The following is a 19,243-nucleotide window of genomic DNA, read 5'->3' on the forward strand; positions in this document are numbered from 1 at the left end:
TTAGCTAGATTCCCAGACATGCAATGCCTATGATTAAGGTGGAGGTGCACATCTAAGGCTGGATTATCCCATGATCTGAGGAAAAATCTTTTGCTGCTTCAGTGCAGGTGAGCTAATCAGTCATTTAGTGATTCTAACTGATCTGCCATTATTTCATCATCAGTATAGCCAAAGCTAAGCATAAACATAGGGCAACAATGTCATTAAGCAGCTTAATGCAGTTGGAGATGTAAGCCCCTTACTGAGCCACATCATAGGATTTATTTTCACTCTAAACCACAATGCAACAACTTCATCAGAAAGCATGTGTAGTACAAAATACATATATGTAAAACTGTGTACAATATTCTATTCCAAGAAAACAGTTTAAAGAGTGGTTTGAAATAAGTGTATTTTGATTGTAGTTGATCACAACTTGGAGCTGCTCTGTATTTGTCTGAACCATTGCTCCCTGATGGGTATGACATAGGAAAAAGGATTTAAACAATTGTTTTCCATTTGGAAACTACATGTTAAATCTGCAGGCCTAGTAAAATCTCAGCCACGTTGTTCACTTTGAGCCATGACATTAATATGGCACTGTCTGGTTTATTTCAAAACCAATTTTTTACATAGCTGTCCCCCACAGTAGTGATTTGAGTTATTGAAGTAAGGATTCCCTTTAGAGGTGGGGATTGGGTGCGCTCCCTAAATCTGAGGGAGGCTTTTTGGATTTTGAAGCTGGAGACAAGAATACCCAGGGGGCTGAACACGAGACATGACATTGCCTATTTATACTAACTAATATTATATATACTCAATTACTTAGTATGTTCAGTTAGCCCGCTCTTGTCTACCAGCTTCACAATTGCTTCCATACTCTTTTAAAATTCACTGCAACGATTTTTACTCCACATATAGGAGTCACACGTTTCCTCCTCATAGGACAACATGGTTAATATCAATAAATAAGATACTAGGGCACAGAATTATTTTTGGACAATACGATTGTTTTAATTGCAGATTCTGATTTTCACATATTGTTTTTACTGAAATTAATAAATTACGTTTTTAGTAGTATTCTAGTGAGCCCAACAGGGGTCGCTCTACACTTTTTGTATATAATATTACCGTTTGGCCAACATGGTATGCTTATGATTAAGGGATTCATTCCAGAATGCGTAAAGTGTACCGGTTTGTATACAGTTTCTCAATGGCAGTAAAAATGATCTTATTGTTACAATGGCCAAATTTACACTGGAATTGTTATCCTCCAGCTCAGTTTAAATGACTCTGAAAGGAAGATAAATGATTGTATGACACATAGGAATAATGCAATAACAATTGCAAAGTTTATTCCTGTTTTTAGTAACCAATAACATCCAATTTCTAGGTAGCATTTTCGGGTCTCCTGTTTTAAAAGCGTTACATTTGTTGCTTTGTGTTCCTAGTCCTGGGGCAAATTTTGAGTATGCTGCCCATTAACTTTAAAATGTAAGCAATATGCTTACAAAATACTTTCAATGTAACTCATCTCTAGGGAATACACATTTTAAAAAAATCCAGATCTTAGTCCCTTGTGACTTGTAAAACTGAAGTCTAAATTAAAATCATCACCTCTTAAGTAACCGATACAATACCCACCATGGTCATCTCACATTAGACCTTTACTATATAAAGATTCTCAATCAAGTCTGTAATTTTCTAAATACTAAATCCTATAGGGACATTTGGTTCACCATATTTATTTTATGTTAGAAAAAAATTAAAAACCTGAAATATTCTCAATCTTTTTTTAAATGTCACATTTTAAGTCATTTTGAGTTTCATAGTTTTAATATAAAAATATTTTACAGTAAAATGTCAGCATAAAATGTGTTATTCACTAAAATTAGAGAATTGGTCCAGGGTCTGAATATTTTGTAAAGCTCTGTAGATATATACATAAGGTAAATTATATGAATATTCCATCTCATACAATTTTATTGATTTAAATCAGTATCATCTGCATACAGTATATGCTTCAAATATACCACTGTACTTCATATTAGTCCATTTGGGGTACAGTGTATGGCAAGGATCTTCTCTGGTTCATGCAGTTATGTGTTTAAATATACACATATAATTACACAAAATTATTGGGAGCAATTAAAGTAAAAATATTAGCCCTTGTTTTGTGGCAGGAGGATGGGCACATTTTTATTTTGGAAAGGTTAATAATGCTGATATTAAGTCTGCTCTAAGAAGCAGGCTACGCAATGTTATACTGATAGGAGTTGTGTGGTCTGTTTTTGGGAAACGAAGCCCCAATAAACACTGACATTTTTATTGATATGTAATTCATTAAAGGTTTAGTATTGGAAATTAAATTCAGGTTTAAGACAAGGAGTTTCAAATTTCAAAGGCAGGCCAAGGATGTAATTTTGTAAAGTTGTAATTGTAAATTTGCAGCAAATGGAGGCCAGTGTAAGTAATTACACTTAACACCTCTCATATTTGAGTATGTGAAATGTAAAATCTCAATAAGCCATGTAGAAGCCTAATGAAAATAATTACTAGCCCTCACTCTTTGTTCTTTTTTTTACACCTCTCTTTTTTGAGAGTGCCCATGCAATGACTGGGAATTTAAAACTTAACGTGGCTGTAAAATTCTTCCATCCTATAACAAAACCATGTCTAATTAGGTAGTTATGTTGTCTATTCATTTTTACGACTAGTAGACACACTGCGACCACAAGCTGGTTGAATTTGACAAGGAAGACACAAGTCTAGCCCCCCTCCTTTAATCAAAGAAAAGAATGAAACAGGCTTCTAACATGTCTTCTGTAACTTGAACAGGGTTATGAAAACCGACACTAGGCCCTTCAATGAGACAACATAAAATCAAAGCTCTTCTGTAACTACAGGAAACCTAGTGAGCATCTCTCTGAAGGTCTCTGAAAGCCTTCCTGTAGAATTCTCCTTTTACCTTATTAACATTTTACATGGCTACACCTGCTGTTTTATTTAAACGACTCTATTATGTCATTATTGTTTCAATAGTTACTCTTTATAGTAAATAGAACCTCAATTCTCTATAAAATACAAATAAGATGGCACATTTGAGATTTTAATAGAAACTGATGTAGGTGGTTATTCTGCATTGGTTTGCAAATTCCATTTCTGAATATTAGAACAAATGCATTCAACCAAATATTCAAGCATTGCAGCTATCGTTGAATTACATTTTATCCGTTTCCATGGGGAACTAGTCTGCTGAGTCAAGCAATATAAAAACACCAAACAGCTTGTTTAAACCTTGCATTGCCTTTTGCAAGGTTGCTGATCATGTCCTGTTCAAAGTATGAGATCACAAGGAGGGCAATGAAGACTATATGGCCAAGGACCATATTGATGTACGAATGCATTTCCTGCTAATATATTGAATGAGAACAATTAAATTTTGACCAGGTCATTGGCATGTCTCCATACAAGGACTAATAGGAAAGCATTATGAAGTACCACTTACAAAGGCTGATCCTTGCAAGACATCAATGAGTACAAATGCCACATTATTGTGGTCTTGGCTACAGATTAATTAACTCTAATAATAAAACTTATGAAACAATTTAATTAGCATAAATATGGTTATTAAACCATCTCTCCAAAGACAAAATCACAGGTGATTATGCTCAAGTGAAATCAGAACCCCTTTGCCCAGTTTAGATATGATCCTCAGAATATCTGCACAGGCATAGCAAATAGTAGGGCCCTGTAGGCACCACAAGGGACTTACTCAATCTCCTCCAAAACTATTTCACTTATTTCTTTCTTCAGAAACCTGTCAAAATATCCATGTTTGATACATTACCGACTTATATAACAGTGAGTTTACATTGATTGTTAGTAATTTGTGTAATGTGCAGTGATTTAGTCTGTAAATAAATGTATACATAAACTTTACATCTGGTATCACAGAAAGACACAAATTCTCGAGAACTCATAGTTTGTAAGAGCGGTGCTTGATTTTTCCATGTCCAAAAAGGGCATTAAATTCGTAGTCTAGGGGAGGTATGTTTTCCATAAGAAAGAATACACACAACAGGATAATTATATACAATTCACTCTTGACACTTCTGCACCATCAACAACATTGCACTTAAAGGAATAGTTCAGTGTGAAAATAAAAACTGGGTAAATAGATAGCCTGTGCAAAATAAAAAATGTTTCTAATATAGTTAATTAGCCAAAAATGTAATATATAAAGGCTGGAGTGAACAGATGTCTAATAAAACAGCCAGAATCCAACTTCCTGCTTTTCAGCTCTATAACTTTGAGTTAGTCAGCAACTTGAAGGGGGGCCACATGGTACATTTCTGTTCAGTGAGTTTGTAATTGATCCTCAGCATTCAGCTCAGATTCAAAAGCAACAGATATGACCCATGTGGCCCCCCTCAAGTCTCTGATTGGTTACTGCCTGGTAACCACGGTAACCAGTCAGTGTAAACCAAGAGAGCTGAAAAGCAGGAAGTAGAGTCCTGACTGACATGTTATACATCAAATATACATTACATTTTTGGCTAACTAACTATATTAGAAACATTTTTTATTTTGCACAGCCTATCTATTTACACAGTTTTTATTTTTATACTGAACAATTCCTTTAAAGTGGCGGATTTACTAAGGTTCGACTGGTAAATTCGAATTCAGAGTCTCAAATTTTTTGTTCAAAACTTACAATTTCTAATTTAAAACCAATAACTCGAATTTGCATTTGAAAGTGAGATTTATCTCCAATCTACCATGGGAACAGTTCTAATTAGATACTACACCACCTAAAACATGCCAAGTTCATCTACAAGTCAATGGCAGAGGGCCGTTGAACCATTTGATGATGTTTAATAGCCTTCCTGATATTTTTTCAGAGGAAAACTCAATTAAAATTTGATTCAAATTCGATTTGAATTTTCAGGACGTTCCTGTACATTCAAATTATATACATTAGGAGATGGCATTAATGATCGCTTTTGTAGAGGGGGCAACCTCAATTTGACTTCTGGCACATGCTATCACACCATTTTTCCAACTGAAAATAACAGTGATCCCCAGATTAATTTCAAGTCTTCAATTTTTGATGACGATAAAAAAAAACATTTTGCATTTTATTGTTTTGAACATTTTTCTAGATTATCCACAGGTACCTAAAGAGTTATCAACACTACAAAAAGTGTACTCCATCTTGGGTTCAGGATAATAACATAACCAGATTTAAACATGTACTCTATGGTAGGTACGCTCCATCTCCACTATTTATGTATTTGCTTGCAGTTTGCCGGTAAACATCTACTGCTGCTGTGGGTTACCAGTCCCAGAGCAAACTGTATGCTTTTTCTAACATTGCCCTTAAATTGTCTCTTATGATTTGCATTATGTTGTTTGCCCTTCTGTAGTGTATAGCAGCCATAAAACCAGATAAATTGGGACCGCTGGTCTCTCCAGGGTCCTCTATACTTTTGACCTTCCAAAGACTTTGGTCTGCTTTCTCTGTGGTTATGTTCTTGAGCACAGTGAAATGATTTAGCTGTGCTAATGTTTGCCGAACCTTTTTGTATCTTACAGGTTTTATATCTAAGGATATTCACTATGTATTTTCCAAATGATAAATGTGCAGACCTCCAGTCTGTATTAGGATGATGTGAACAATGGTTTACAAAGCATGTAAATCCCTTATGTTCGCCTATTGTTGACAAGTAACATCAGTTATTAAAATGATTTATTTCAACTAACATACCATTTGTTTAGATTTTGTAAATTACATTTCCAAGACTGGTTTTAATTTCTGTGCTCAGCCATAATTTATCTGTTGTTTAAACAAAGCCCTATCTGGTCTATTGTGTTAAGTAGGGCCTTTGATAATACAAATTTATGATTTGCCCCCCAAAGTTCAGTTTGATGCCATTACAGATATTCTTATTTAAAAATATGATGATTTCTAGAATTTAAGCAAAGGTTTCAATGCGCAGAATAAGCAACCATTATGCATAAACGCATTTAGGGCATTTTCATTACCCTTGGGTTGTTCACCTTTAAATTAACTTTTAGTATGATGTAGAGAGATATTCTGAGCCAAATAACAAATGGTTTTCATTTTTTTTATCTGTGGTTTCTGAGTAATTTAGCTTTTTATTCAGCAGCTCTCCGGTTTTTAATTTAAGCAATCTATATGCTAGGGTCCAAATTACTCTAGCAACCATGCATTAATTTGAATATGTGTAGGAGAGGAAATTAATAGAAAGATGAGAAATAACAATAACAATAATTTTGTAGCCTTACAGAGGATTGTTTTGAGATGGGGTCAGTGATCCCCCCATCTGAAACATGGAAAGAGTCAGAAGAAGAAGAAGGGAAATAAAAAAAATGTACAATCATATCATTGTGGAAATGATCTGTCACACTGTTCAGTCAAAACAATTATTCCTGACATTAGAAAATATAAAACCACAAATCTACACAGCTGCCTCTTGACATTATAGTTGTTTCTAAAATAGGAAAAGTTAGAAATTAGCAGGCGTGAAATCATTTTGGGTATCTTATTACCCAATACCCTGCTAATTGCTGAGAGATAACAATATAAGTACCGATAATGAATCACATCTGCATGTTTACATTGGTTACATTGGTTACATATGGCAATCCTAAGAATTCAGCACATGTGGTGTTGCCTAATTTTTTTCTGGTCAGCTGAAACATCTCTCATCTTGACGTCTGCTTGGACAGTGCTTATAAATTGACATATAAATGAGGTGCTATTATTTATATTTATTGTGTTGTTTATGTTAAAAGTATTTATTATTCATGAATAATATCCTCATTCTTGGCTTGGGAATCAATGGCATATATTATTATTATACTACTATACACCAATAGAACGAAAGACTAGATTTACAAGGCAGATTCAATTGTATACGCTTTTTTCCTAAGGTGCATAGTTCATGGGGTTGCTACCTTTTCTGGAAAAACATACTGTCCTTTCGTATCTTTCTTCCCTACTAATTACTTTGGCACCAAGCATAATTTTCATCAGCAAAGCCTGTAAAATACCAACCAGGTGGCAACCTTTATAGTTGATCAACCATGGTCCATGTCCAAGTCCAATAAGTCCAATGTTGCATTTATATTTCAGTTATGAATTTCTAGGTATACTGTTGTTACTGAAAATGAACTTGGCTAAAACACCCTATAGTCGGTAACATAAACAGAAGTATAGTTAATTTCCATTATAAATCATTTCAGTTATTTTTCATTATCTTGTCAAGTCAAATATCCCCTGTTAATAACCCATCACTTAGGTCTATAAAACATATGCCTATTTGGCCATTTTGCCTGACACAGAAAATTCACGAGAAAAATGCCTAGAATCAGCCTAATCAGACCCTGATTTGATGGCCATGTGACCCAAGGCACCTCAAGTCACCGTTGGACGGTGCATCTGTCCTTCACACTCCTGCTTGCTTCTGCTCCCTCTCTGTTTCTTTGCACACTCTTCTGTTTTTAGACTTGGCAAACAGTAGAACATTTTTGTATGAGCCCAATTTTAAAAGTTTCTTACAAAAAGTAGAAGCAGCTGGGTGGCCACCATAGGCCTGGGCTTTGTGGGCTTCCAACAAATCCAGACCTGACCCTAATTCCCAGTAACAATTATCACAAAACTAATATGGGGGTGGTGTTGAAAATGTGGTACCACATTTTGAGCAGGGTAAAAATTGCTGAAATTCTAATATTGCTATGTGCACCATAGCCTTGCATCTACTGTATACATGAAGTAGACGCATATGCAAACTCAAAAAATACAGTTGTGCTGTAGAATTCTGTATTTTACATCCCTTAGTTACTCCAATTTACTCTTATTCATGACATCTACCTGTATTGTTATAGAACAGATTAAAAATCCATACATTTGTGTAAACACAGCTTTAAATAATATTAACAAGTGCAAGTGACTGTAGGCTTATTTACAGGAAGTGATAGCAGATGTAGATAGCAAAAATCAAAATCTGAGATAAAACATATACAGTTTGGAGAAAAATAAACGACTATGATCCCAGAACAGGGATTTCAACCAGGGAAAAAAGAGCCCAGCTGGATTTCAAGAATTTTTAAAGACAGAACAAAAATCAGTTTGAAAGGACAACAAGCCCTTGTATTCTGCAAGATCTAGATCACAATCAGTTGACATCATCCCAGAGGCCAATGCTAGAATTCCTTTTGCTAACCCACACAGTTGGTCTCTAATAGATTGTCAACGTATTCCTGATTTAACAGTAACATTTATCCACCACAGATGAAGCATATTTATCAAAAAAGAGTTTGCTAAAGTTCACCATAGAGGCTCTCCCCAGCTTGCTATTCTCTTGAATCAGGTTTTTACCTTTGATAAGCATAACCCTAAAAATCCTATACATTTACTGTAAATAGAAACCTGTGAAATTTGCCTTTGGTGAACTATGGAAAGCTCTTTTTTTACTCTTTGTTGTTGTAGCAGGCCAATAATGTAAGCCAGTGTTAGCCACTCCCTGTTTTTAGACCACATTCACTTTAAACCACACCCACATTATCACAAGACCAAGTCCACATTAATAACACACCAAAAAACCAAATGGTTGGTACTCACTGCAGGGATATCACTCACATGTGAAAAAAATTAAGTCATATTAAGACATACCCTTACCGCCTCACCTGTGGATAACACAGTACCCCCCAGAACATGATTAAACACCTTAGGGGCCCCTAACAATAATTTTCAAATGCTAACAAACCCCCAGAACAAATATTAGGCTTATGTTCCACAGGCAGAGCAGGGCACACACAGGGAGCATATGGAAGACACAGTATGGCAGGGAGGTTGACAGTATTTTGAACATTATGTAGTGGAAAGGCTCAAAAATTTGCTGGCATGTAGGGGGTCTATCCAGGTCTGGACTTGGATTCAAAATAGGCCCTAGCTTTCAGGTACCAAGAGGCCCCCCAATAAACTGGATTCAAAATAGGTCCTGGCATGTCAGGTACACAGAGACCCACAAAAGCTCAATAAATAGTGACTGTCTATGGCATCTTACTGCAGTCCCTCGGACTTTGCCAGAATCTTCAGACTGTCATCTTATCTACCTGTTAATAGGCCCTACACAAATGCCTTCCTGAAAGATATCCAGTTGAAAATTGGCCATTAGAGATGTCGCGAACTGTTCGCCGGCGAACTTGTTCGCGCGAACATCGGGTGTTCGCGCTCGCCGGAAGTTCGCGAACGTCGCGCGACGTTCGCCATTTTGGGTTCGCCATTGTTGGCGCTTTTTTTTGCCCTCTCACCCCAGACCAGCAGGTACATGGCAGCCAATCAGGAAGCTCTCCCCTGGACCACTCCCCTTCCCTATAAAAACCGAAGCCCTGCAGCGTTTTTTCACTCTGCCTGTGTGTGCTGAAGAGATAGTGTAGGGAGAGAGCTGCTGCCTGTTAGTGATTTCAGGGACAGTTGAAAGTTTGCTGGCTAGTAATCGTTTTGATACTGCTCTGTTATTGGAGGGACAGAAGTCTGCAGGGGTTTGAGGGACATTTAAGCTTAGGTAGCTTTGCTGGCTAGTAATCTACCTTCTACTGCAGTGCTCTGTATGTAGCTGCAGTGGGCAGCTGTCCTGCTTCTGATCTCATCTGCTGACTGCTGCAATAACAGTAGTCCTTGTAAGGACTGCTTTTATTTATTTTTTTGTTGTTTTACTACTACTACTACTACTACTACTATAAGAGCCCAGTGCTATTAGTCTAGCAGTGTTGGGGAGTGGGACTGGTGTGCTAATCTGCTGCTCCTAGTAGTTCAGCAGCACCAACTTTAATTTTTTTTTTTAATATTCATTTTTTTTTTATTTACTTTTTTTTATTTTACTACCGCTGTAGTAGTGTATAAGTTGACCTTTTAGGCATTATTTGCCCTGTAGGCATTATTTGCACACTGTTTTCTTCAACCCGCCATCGAGCTGTGTGACCTTGTTCCCATTCTGTCTAAATATCCATAATATTACCGTCTCCAGAAAAAACACCGGAGTCACTTTTTTCAAGCAGCCATAATATATTTTACGTAATCCGTATCCACCGCTGTAGTAGTGTATACGTTGACCTTGTAGGCATTGTTTGCCCAGTTTTTTTGGCCGCAGCCACTGAAGCACAGAGGCCAGAAAAAATATGCCATATAAATGCTGAAATAGTCATTTTTTGCCATACGTTGACTCAACGTATATGGCAAAAAATGACTATTTTCAGCATTTATATGGCATATTTTTTCTGGCAACTGTGCTTCAGTGGCTGCAACCAAAAAAACTGGGCAAACAATGTCTACAAGGTCAACGTTATGGCGAAAAATTACTATTTTCAGCATTTATATGGCATATTTTTTCTGGCAACTGTGCTTCAGTGGCTGCAACCAAAAAAACTGGGCAAACAATGTCTACAAGGTCAACGTATGGCGAAAAATGACTATTTTCAGCATTTATATGGCATATTTTTTCTGGCAACTGTGCTTCAGTGGCTGCGTCCAAAAAAACTGGGCAAACAATGCCTACAAGGTCAACGTATGGCAGTTGTTTAAAGAGAACAGTAGATTACTAGCCAGCAAAGCTACCTAAGCTAAAATGTCCCTCAAATCCCTGCAGACTTCTGTCCCTCCAATACAGAGCAGTATCAAGCAGATTACTAGCCAGCAAACTTACTATCATCTGTCCCTGAAATCACTAACAGCTCTCCCCCTACACTATCTCTTCCAAGCACACACAGGCAGATTTTTCAGATACATTTTTGCCCTTGATCCCCCTCTGGCATGCCACTGTCCAGGTCGTTGCACCCTTTAAACAACTTTAAAATCATTTTTCTGGCCAGAAATGTCTTTTCTAGATGTTAAAGTTCGCCTTCCCATTGAAGTCTATGGGGTTCGCGAACCGTTCGCGAACCGCTCTCGTTTTTGCGCAAGTTCGCGAATATGTTCGCGAACTTTTTTTCCGACGTTCGCTACATCCCTATTGGCCATATAACCTAGCCAAATAAGCAGATCTTTGTGTATGGCCAACTTAAGCTGCATAAATCTATGTAGGTGGCAAACCAATCCTATTGTGTTTATTTAATATTTACTGTACATTTTGGCGATACAATTATAGAATTAAATTATGACACTCACATCTGTGTTTTCATAGTCCCGAGCAGCTAACATTCTGTAAGGAATTTCTTGGCAACCTCTGGGTACCACATATGGAGAAATTCCCCTTTCAGATGTGATAATATGTGATATATGCAATGCGTTAATTTGTTACATTACCCCCTTTTCTAACAATAAAATCATTGTATTGGCTTACAAAGCCACTTATTCATAACAAACTGATTTAAGGCCGGTTTTAGGATAGATCAGAGAGGACATCTGTTGTGGGCCTCCCTGAGGTGAACAAATGTTAGGTTAAAAAATACATAAAATGTTTAACAATTATTAGAGTCTTTCAGGATATATGTCAAAAATATAAAACTTCACCCCACCAGGTAATGTGGTAGTACAATTTACAACACTTCTTGAAAGATGAAGGCTGTAGTGGGGCTGTAGGAGCTGTAATTGAATAACTAATGGAGCATCACAAGATGGACATCCATGATTTACACAATAGTCTCCCTTTAGATTGGGGGTTCTCTGTATCTATTGCTCAGTCCAGCCATTTGTCATAATAGGAAACTATATGAAACCTTTGTATATAACCACTAGCAAAGAAAGCCCCAGTAAACAATAAAAATATAGAAATATTCTTAAAAAAGACCCTTCATTCAACATGTGTTGATCTATATTTATCTGTTAGTTTCCCCTTTAGATGTGTGAGTGTTTGAGCCGGCAATAAGCATTGTGTGAATTATGGCTTTATTGTTCTCTTTGCCATGGCAAGTGACAGATAGGCCGGTGATATGTGCACTGTGCTTATACTGTAATCAATCTGTGTGATCAATGTTTCTCTGTCTGACCCTAGATTTACGTCAACTACTGCTGCTTGTAGTGTTTAGATTATCTGGCTACTGAAAATAACACTGGTGGTGACCTTCTGATAAACAATTTAATCATTACTGGGACAGCTGACTCTTGTAGCATTATCTGCAAGGAACTAGTAAAATAGGATATTTGCACAGAATATGCTCTCATGGCAAAGAGCAGTGCATTCCTATATTTTGACAAATTTATACTACTTTAGTATAAACTGTATTTATTTTAATAAAGTTTCAGGATGCAAAGTTAAGTGGGGTTTCTTTTGCTACTCTATTGATGCAGTTATGTTCCATGTTCTTGTGGCTAAGCAGGATGTGGTCTGGGTATATATGGCCTACAGCATATTATGCTCACACTTCTTAAATTAGGGCATTTTTGTAACCAATATGGAACACAGATGCATGCACACCTAACCATTTGCGTATCACCTAAGGCCACCAGCTCACCGAGCTAGAAGATATTGAAAACATCTCTGATACCTAAAGGCCGTGAAAGGGCCCCTGTACATATGGTAAACACTAGCTTTAAAGCTACTTTAGATTAATATTGTCACTTGTAATATTGATGTAAATTCCTGAAGGCTCAGGCTTATATCTCTTGTCCCTCATCCCTCCTGGCATTATACTTCTATACGCTTGTTCCTAATAAGTCACAGGTCAAGCACAGACTGGTGGGTTCAGCCCACTGTCTGAGATTTAGGTAGGTCAATGACCTCAGGAAAACACTGATCAGATACTTGCATCCCTCCTAGAGTTAAGTGCAAAGGGCAGGGGGCAAAGAGTAATACCATACTTAATGTTATGATCAGTTCACCAAGGTCTAAAGCTGGCCACACACAAGCAATTAAAAACATACAATTTTGGACCCCAACAAGACTTAATAGGGTAGAGCAGAAACTAGTTCAGTTACACTGAAATCAAAAGTAGCTTGCCCTATGCATGGAATCATCTGGCCCAGGGATTAATGATTTGGATATTCTAAAAGTCTACCCCTGTGTGGCTTGCTCAAGGGTTTGTTCACACCACAGATTCTGGATTGTATATTGTAACAATGAAAAGCATCTGCTACTGTTGTTCATGGTAAATGTACTGCTATTTGCAGCTGGATTGTTAAAAAAGAAATGCAAGTGCAGTTACAGAGCTGTTCTATTGATCTCATTGGTAAATACAAATAGCTTGCATATTTTCTTTTCTCTGACTGTTAGTGATTTGCTCTTACTAATGTTGGATATGAGATCAGCTAATAAGAAAAAAATCAAGCCTCATTTCTTGTTACTGATCCCCCAAAAATGTGTTTAGTGAGAATAAATCCCTTACTAAAAAAAATTGATACAGAATGTTTATGCATTCATAAGTAACGAATATTGTATTTTATGAATGGAGGCCTTTATTTATTTTGGGGAAATAGTATAGTACAATATGCTTGAGCATATATACTGTAATTGTGTGCAGATTTTTTAAATAAAATTAAGGCAGCATGAAAACTAGGGGCTTCTTTAAAACGGCAATTACATATCACATTGGTTTATGCCTCTTTTCATCATTGTTCAGTCTTAACATCTCAATCAGTTTTGGACCTTACGTTGGTGAAATAATGTATAATCCTGAAAGTGATAATATTCATTAAATTTCAAACATATCAAATTGTTTCTTCAATCTTTACTCTCACACGTCTTAAGTTTAATTACTCCTCCAAATGTATTCTACTAAATTAGCATTCTGGAATGCAGCGCATGTTTTAATGTAAAAGCTATTATTCTTTATTTAATGTTATAAGACACAGATTTACAAATCAAGGGTGATGACACATTTCATTGCAGGGAATAAATGCCATAAGGGATACATAAGGGAAAATCTCCTTTGTGCACATTTTTGAGCAATTATGCAATATTTTTTAGAAGAGCTGATTCTCAGTATCCTGAAGGTGTTTTGCAGGTGGGACAATGGGTGATTAAATTCACCATGAAGAAATATTATCTTTAATGCTCAACATACATTGATATGCTCAATGAATAAGCATTGTGAATATTACTAAAAACAGTATAAGCTAGCTCCATTGCAGTACTGGTTAGTCATTGTGGGAGGACATCAATTGTGGAGCAAAATACTACAAGGGCTGTGCATTTGTCCCCTACAAGCCATTACTGATGCATTTTTACTAGGAAAGGTTGTTTTGTAATGGGTGAGAAGCTGCTCTCAAACCTAGTATGCTTAATGCCAAACATGATCTGAGTATAAAAGTTGCTAAAAATTGGATGCTGGAGCAATAGAAATGCATTCTTTGGTATGATGGAGGGTGTTTCACCATTTAACACTCTGCTGAACAAGTCTGTCTTGAAGGTTGCCAGGAGATTGGTACCTGAATGTATCATGCTAACTTTAATTTTCATTGAGGAAGAATATCAGTTGGGGTTTTTTTCTCATGGTCTGAACTATGGGCTCCGGATAGGTTAAGCAGCTCTGTGATACCTTCGACAACAGTTTGGAAAAGGCCCTACTTCTTTCAGTGCAGTGAGTGGAGAAACTTGACTGGACTTCACAGAGCCCTGACCTCAACCCAACAGAACAGCTTTGGGATGATTTGGAAAGCCACTCCATCAAGACCCAATCCTCAACATTGGGTTCAATCACATTAAGGCCTATGGCACAAATCACATTTTCTAACCAAATCCAATGTGTCCAGTAACAGTTCTGAGTACACACAAATGGAGGGAGTAAAAGTGAAGATTTCCCCAGTTTTTTTGTCTGCCTCTAGCCTAATGTTCTTATGGCTGAACAGAAGACAATCCTAGCAACAGTGGAAAGCCCTCCCAAAACAGGAGGCTGCTATAGCAGGCTTTTGAGAAACTTCTTGCTTTAGGAATGAGATGTTGGACAGGCAGGTGTCTATGTACATTTGGTAATTTTAGTGTATCTAGAATATAATGGATTTAGTACTTAAGCGTTAATAAAGAAGTGTTAGATTGGTCAATGCTGCTTTTATTATAGCCTGCATCTGTTGCATGCTAGTGGACTTTATGTTAGTACTGAGAGTTTGGATATACACTGGCAAACATTTCTGTAACTCCCTCCTTTGACTCCTACAGATTTTGGGTCCATTTGCTTGTTTGCCTCCTGCTTCCAGGATATGTGCAAAGGTGGGTCTCAGGTAACAGGGCAGTTTCATCCTTCTTTAGTTGGTTATGTCAGTAAGCAATTGGATAATCTTAACATACCACTTGCACTGCTGTCGGGTTATTAGCAACACTATGGTGAAGCCTCAGCATGGATGTTACAACCTATGCTTTAAATAGATAAAGAGGGTAAACAAATGGGAAGGGAAAATTGTGGAGAAGACTATTATATTCCTAAACTAAATAAAATGTGGTCCATCGTAATACACAGAGGCATTGTCTTTATTTGTTGACTTGTATTCTGGGATTTGAACACAGTAGCCCTTTTAATGTTAATTCTCCTTTATTTCAGTTCAGTTGCAACACAGATCACTCAGCACATGAAAGGGAATAGACTACACAGGGGGTTAAGTTTGTTTGAGAGATACCTCCGGGAAGCTTCTATGGAACATGACACCACACCTGAAGGATACACCTGAGAAGAAACTCTGCCTCTGATCTTGCAGCTGAAAAGGACTTTAATAAAATGGTGCATATCCCAGTTTTCCCCCATAAAATAACATTTCCAGGTGACAAGGAAAACAACAAAGGTTACTGTGTTGCACTAGTGACATTTTTCTGATCCATATCCTAAGGACAATGTAGAACTATTCAGTTTCATTTTGTTTGAGCAGGACATTTGCTCTAAGATATTATATAGTGAATAAAGTACCCCCTCTTGTAAAATATAAGGATATTATAAGTTACCGAGGAGTTTCATGACCATATAAAAACACGAGGCCGAAGGCCGAGTGTTTTTATACAGGTCATGGAACTCAGAGGTAACTTCTAATATCCTCATATTTTGCAACTGGGGGTACTTTATTTATTATAATACACAAGTTTTAGGGAGTCGTGACAGAAATGACATCAGAACTCACCGTTTATAACTGATGACATCAGAGCTCACCGTTTATAAGGATATAATTCACAAGATATTCATGGCTTTTGTGTATTATAACAGGTTATTTATATAGTATTGCCTCTGATACATCTCTCTCTCATGGTGGCAATCAGATCGCATGCTAGAAGTGCATACAACTTCATACAAGAATTAATTATAATAAAATTATAATACACAAAAGCCATGAATATCTTGTATATTATATAGTGAATAAAGTACCCCCTCTTGTAAAATATAAGGATATTATAAGTTACCGAGGAGTTTCATGACCATATAAAAACACGAGGCGAAGGCCGAGTGTTTTTATACAGGTCATGGAACTCCGAGGTAACTTCTAATATCCTCATATTTTACAACTGGGGGTACTTTATTTATTATAATACACAAATTTTAGTAAGTCATGTGACAGAAATGACATCACTATTCACCGTTTATAACTGATGACATCACTACTGACCGTTTATAAGGATATAATTTACAGGATATTCATGGCTTTTGTGTATTATATCCTTATAAACGGCGAGTAGTGATGTCATCAGTTATAAACGATGAGTAGTGATATCATTTATGTCACGTGACTCACTAAAACTTGTGTATTATAATAAATAAAGTACCCCTTGTTAAAATATGAGGATATTAGAAGTAACCTCGGAGTTCCATGACCTGTATAAAAGCACTCGGCCTTCCACCTTGTGCTTTGATATGGTCATGGAACTCCTCTGTGACTTATAATATCCTTATATTTTACAATAGAGGATACTCTATATATATTCAATATATAATAAAATTGTGATTCGATTAGTGGAAGAGTTTATATGACGAGAACTTCCCACACCAGTCAGTTGAACTAAAGAAGCTGCTTGGAAGAGTAGTGAAACGTCTTCCATAATTACTCAGCAAGTCCAGTTGTTTTATAATTACTTATATTAGATATACCATGACCTGAATGAATGAAATCTTCATAGTCAAGCACTAAAGCTATTTCATTGGGAAGGCTTACAATATAAATGGCAAATGCTGCACTTTGGGTGTTTCTGTTGCAGTAAAATATGGGATGAATATGCCCTTTTCTAGCACTGTCTATTTGTCAGCGCATTGCGAACAACTGCTCCTACAGCTGTTGTTTGACTACATTCCCTGCATCACTTAAAACCCAGAAATGTAGTTGAAGATAGAAGGTTCTGTGGTGGTCCCGATAATATAATTTTATATTAACATGGGCAAAGTAGCCAAGTATTATAAACCACAACAACCAATAATTATTCTAACTGTACTAAGCCCTAGTAGCTAACTGCTAATTGTTTTCTTATGGGATAATGATAATGATTGTTCTGTGTGAGATGTATGCTTTTATTCTGTCCGGGTCATGGTAACAACCTGACCAGATATATGGATCATCCCCCAACATTTACTACTTTCATTTACATGTCTAAAGAATCTATTAAAAATATGTCTGAACTTTATATAGAGGGTTATATAAAAAGCAAAGTGCAATTACATACTGTATATTTTAGTTTTTTAAATACGATTTTTTTTAAGATTATATATAGTGAATAAAGTACTCCTATTGTAAAATATACGGATATGATAAGTCACCAAGGAGTATTATGACCATATAAATGCACAAAGCAAAAGGCTGAGTGCTTTTATGCAGGTCATGGAACTCCAAGGTTACTTCTAATATCCTCATATTTTCCAACTAGGGGTACTTTATTTATTATAATACACAAGTTTTAATGAGTCAAGTGACAGAAATGACATCAGAACTCACCGTATATAACTGATGACATCAGAACTCACCGTTTATAAGGAAATAATTTACAAGATATTCATGGCTTTTGTGTATTATTATAAGGATATAATTTAAAGGATAAGCTTTGCATAAATATAAATCTATCATGACATAATATAAATTGGATTAGCATTTAAACATTGAAAAGAATATGACCCCATGTTTATCAAGGATAATGTTTCTAAACATTATGCATTTATCCTTAAACTTTTGACTGTGTCACAGGGTGGTGGCAGACAGGGAGATTAGTTGCCCAGCACATCATGAGGAAACTTCGGGTGACTTAGGAAATCAGAAGCAATTCATATGCCCAGCAACAAATCTTCTCTACATAGGGTGACTAATCTCCCCAAATGCCTTCCTGCCAGCAAGAATAGGAACCGCCGGCGGGAAGACATTTGGGGAGATTAGTCGCCCTATGTAGAGAAGATTTGTTGCTGGGCGAATAATCTCCCCGTCTGCCACTACCCTTTAATCTTCTGGATGGCAGAACGGGTGCCCAAGAGACCCCAGCACACAAGCCATTAGCAGCATCAGCTACGCATGTGCCTGTGAACCTTCCACTCTGAAAGTACAGTATGTTCTACAACCTCTCCTCACAAATAACAATTACTGCAAATTGCATTCATAAGCCCTAACATATCCTATTTATACCTAGGACACATATGAAATCAATATGTTGAATGGCTAATTAGTATTTTATTTAAATGGATACTAAAGAGTGGTACAGAAACCAATGCAGCCCATACTGGGCAACTGAACATATTGCTATTCATCTTGTTGCTTTCATAGCAGCAGTTTTAAAGGTTTAAGCTGGCAGCCCTGTAATATATATTTTTAAAATGCTATTTCAGACTTTAACGTGTCTGTTATACACATGTAAGAATCAGCACTAATCACAGGCAAACTTGAATGTCAGCTAGTAAAGTGGTAGCTTCAATTTGTCAGTGGAGAGATAATTAAATAGGTTGACAGTTGAGAATACAAGCTCGCTATACTCCTACAGCTCACTAAAGGAATGTACACAAAAATTCATACTGATAATTAAACAAGCCCTTCTGTGTTTATATGCATTTCCCAAACATAGTAACTTTGGCTGCTTTTCTTTGCCATATCCTTAAACACAAGTTTATATATGATAGTCTGAGGGCTGCGGAATTAATCATTATGTAAGTTCCTCAATGCAGGAAATGTTAAACAACTATTATGTTCCACTTTAATAACATTTTGATGGACGAGTATTGCTTTGTGACTAACTGTAATAATGTGAAAAGCACCAAAATCCATGAATTGGTGTTGGTGTTTGTGAGTCCCAAATCTCCACGTCTCAGAAATGTTCAGATGCATATCAGATGTAAGATTCACTCAAGGGGAAGCATATAT

The sequence above is a fragment of the Xenopus laevis genome, chromosome 8S (assembly GCF_017654675.1).
Source record: "Xenopus laevis strain J_2021 chromosome 8S, Xenopus_laevis_v10.1, whole genome shotgun sequence".
NCBI lineage: Eukaryota > Metazoa > Chordata > Amphibia > Anura > Pipidae > Xenopus > Xenopus laevis.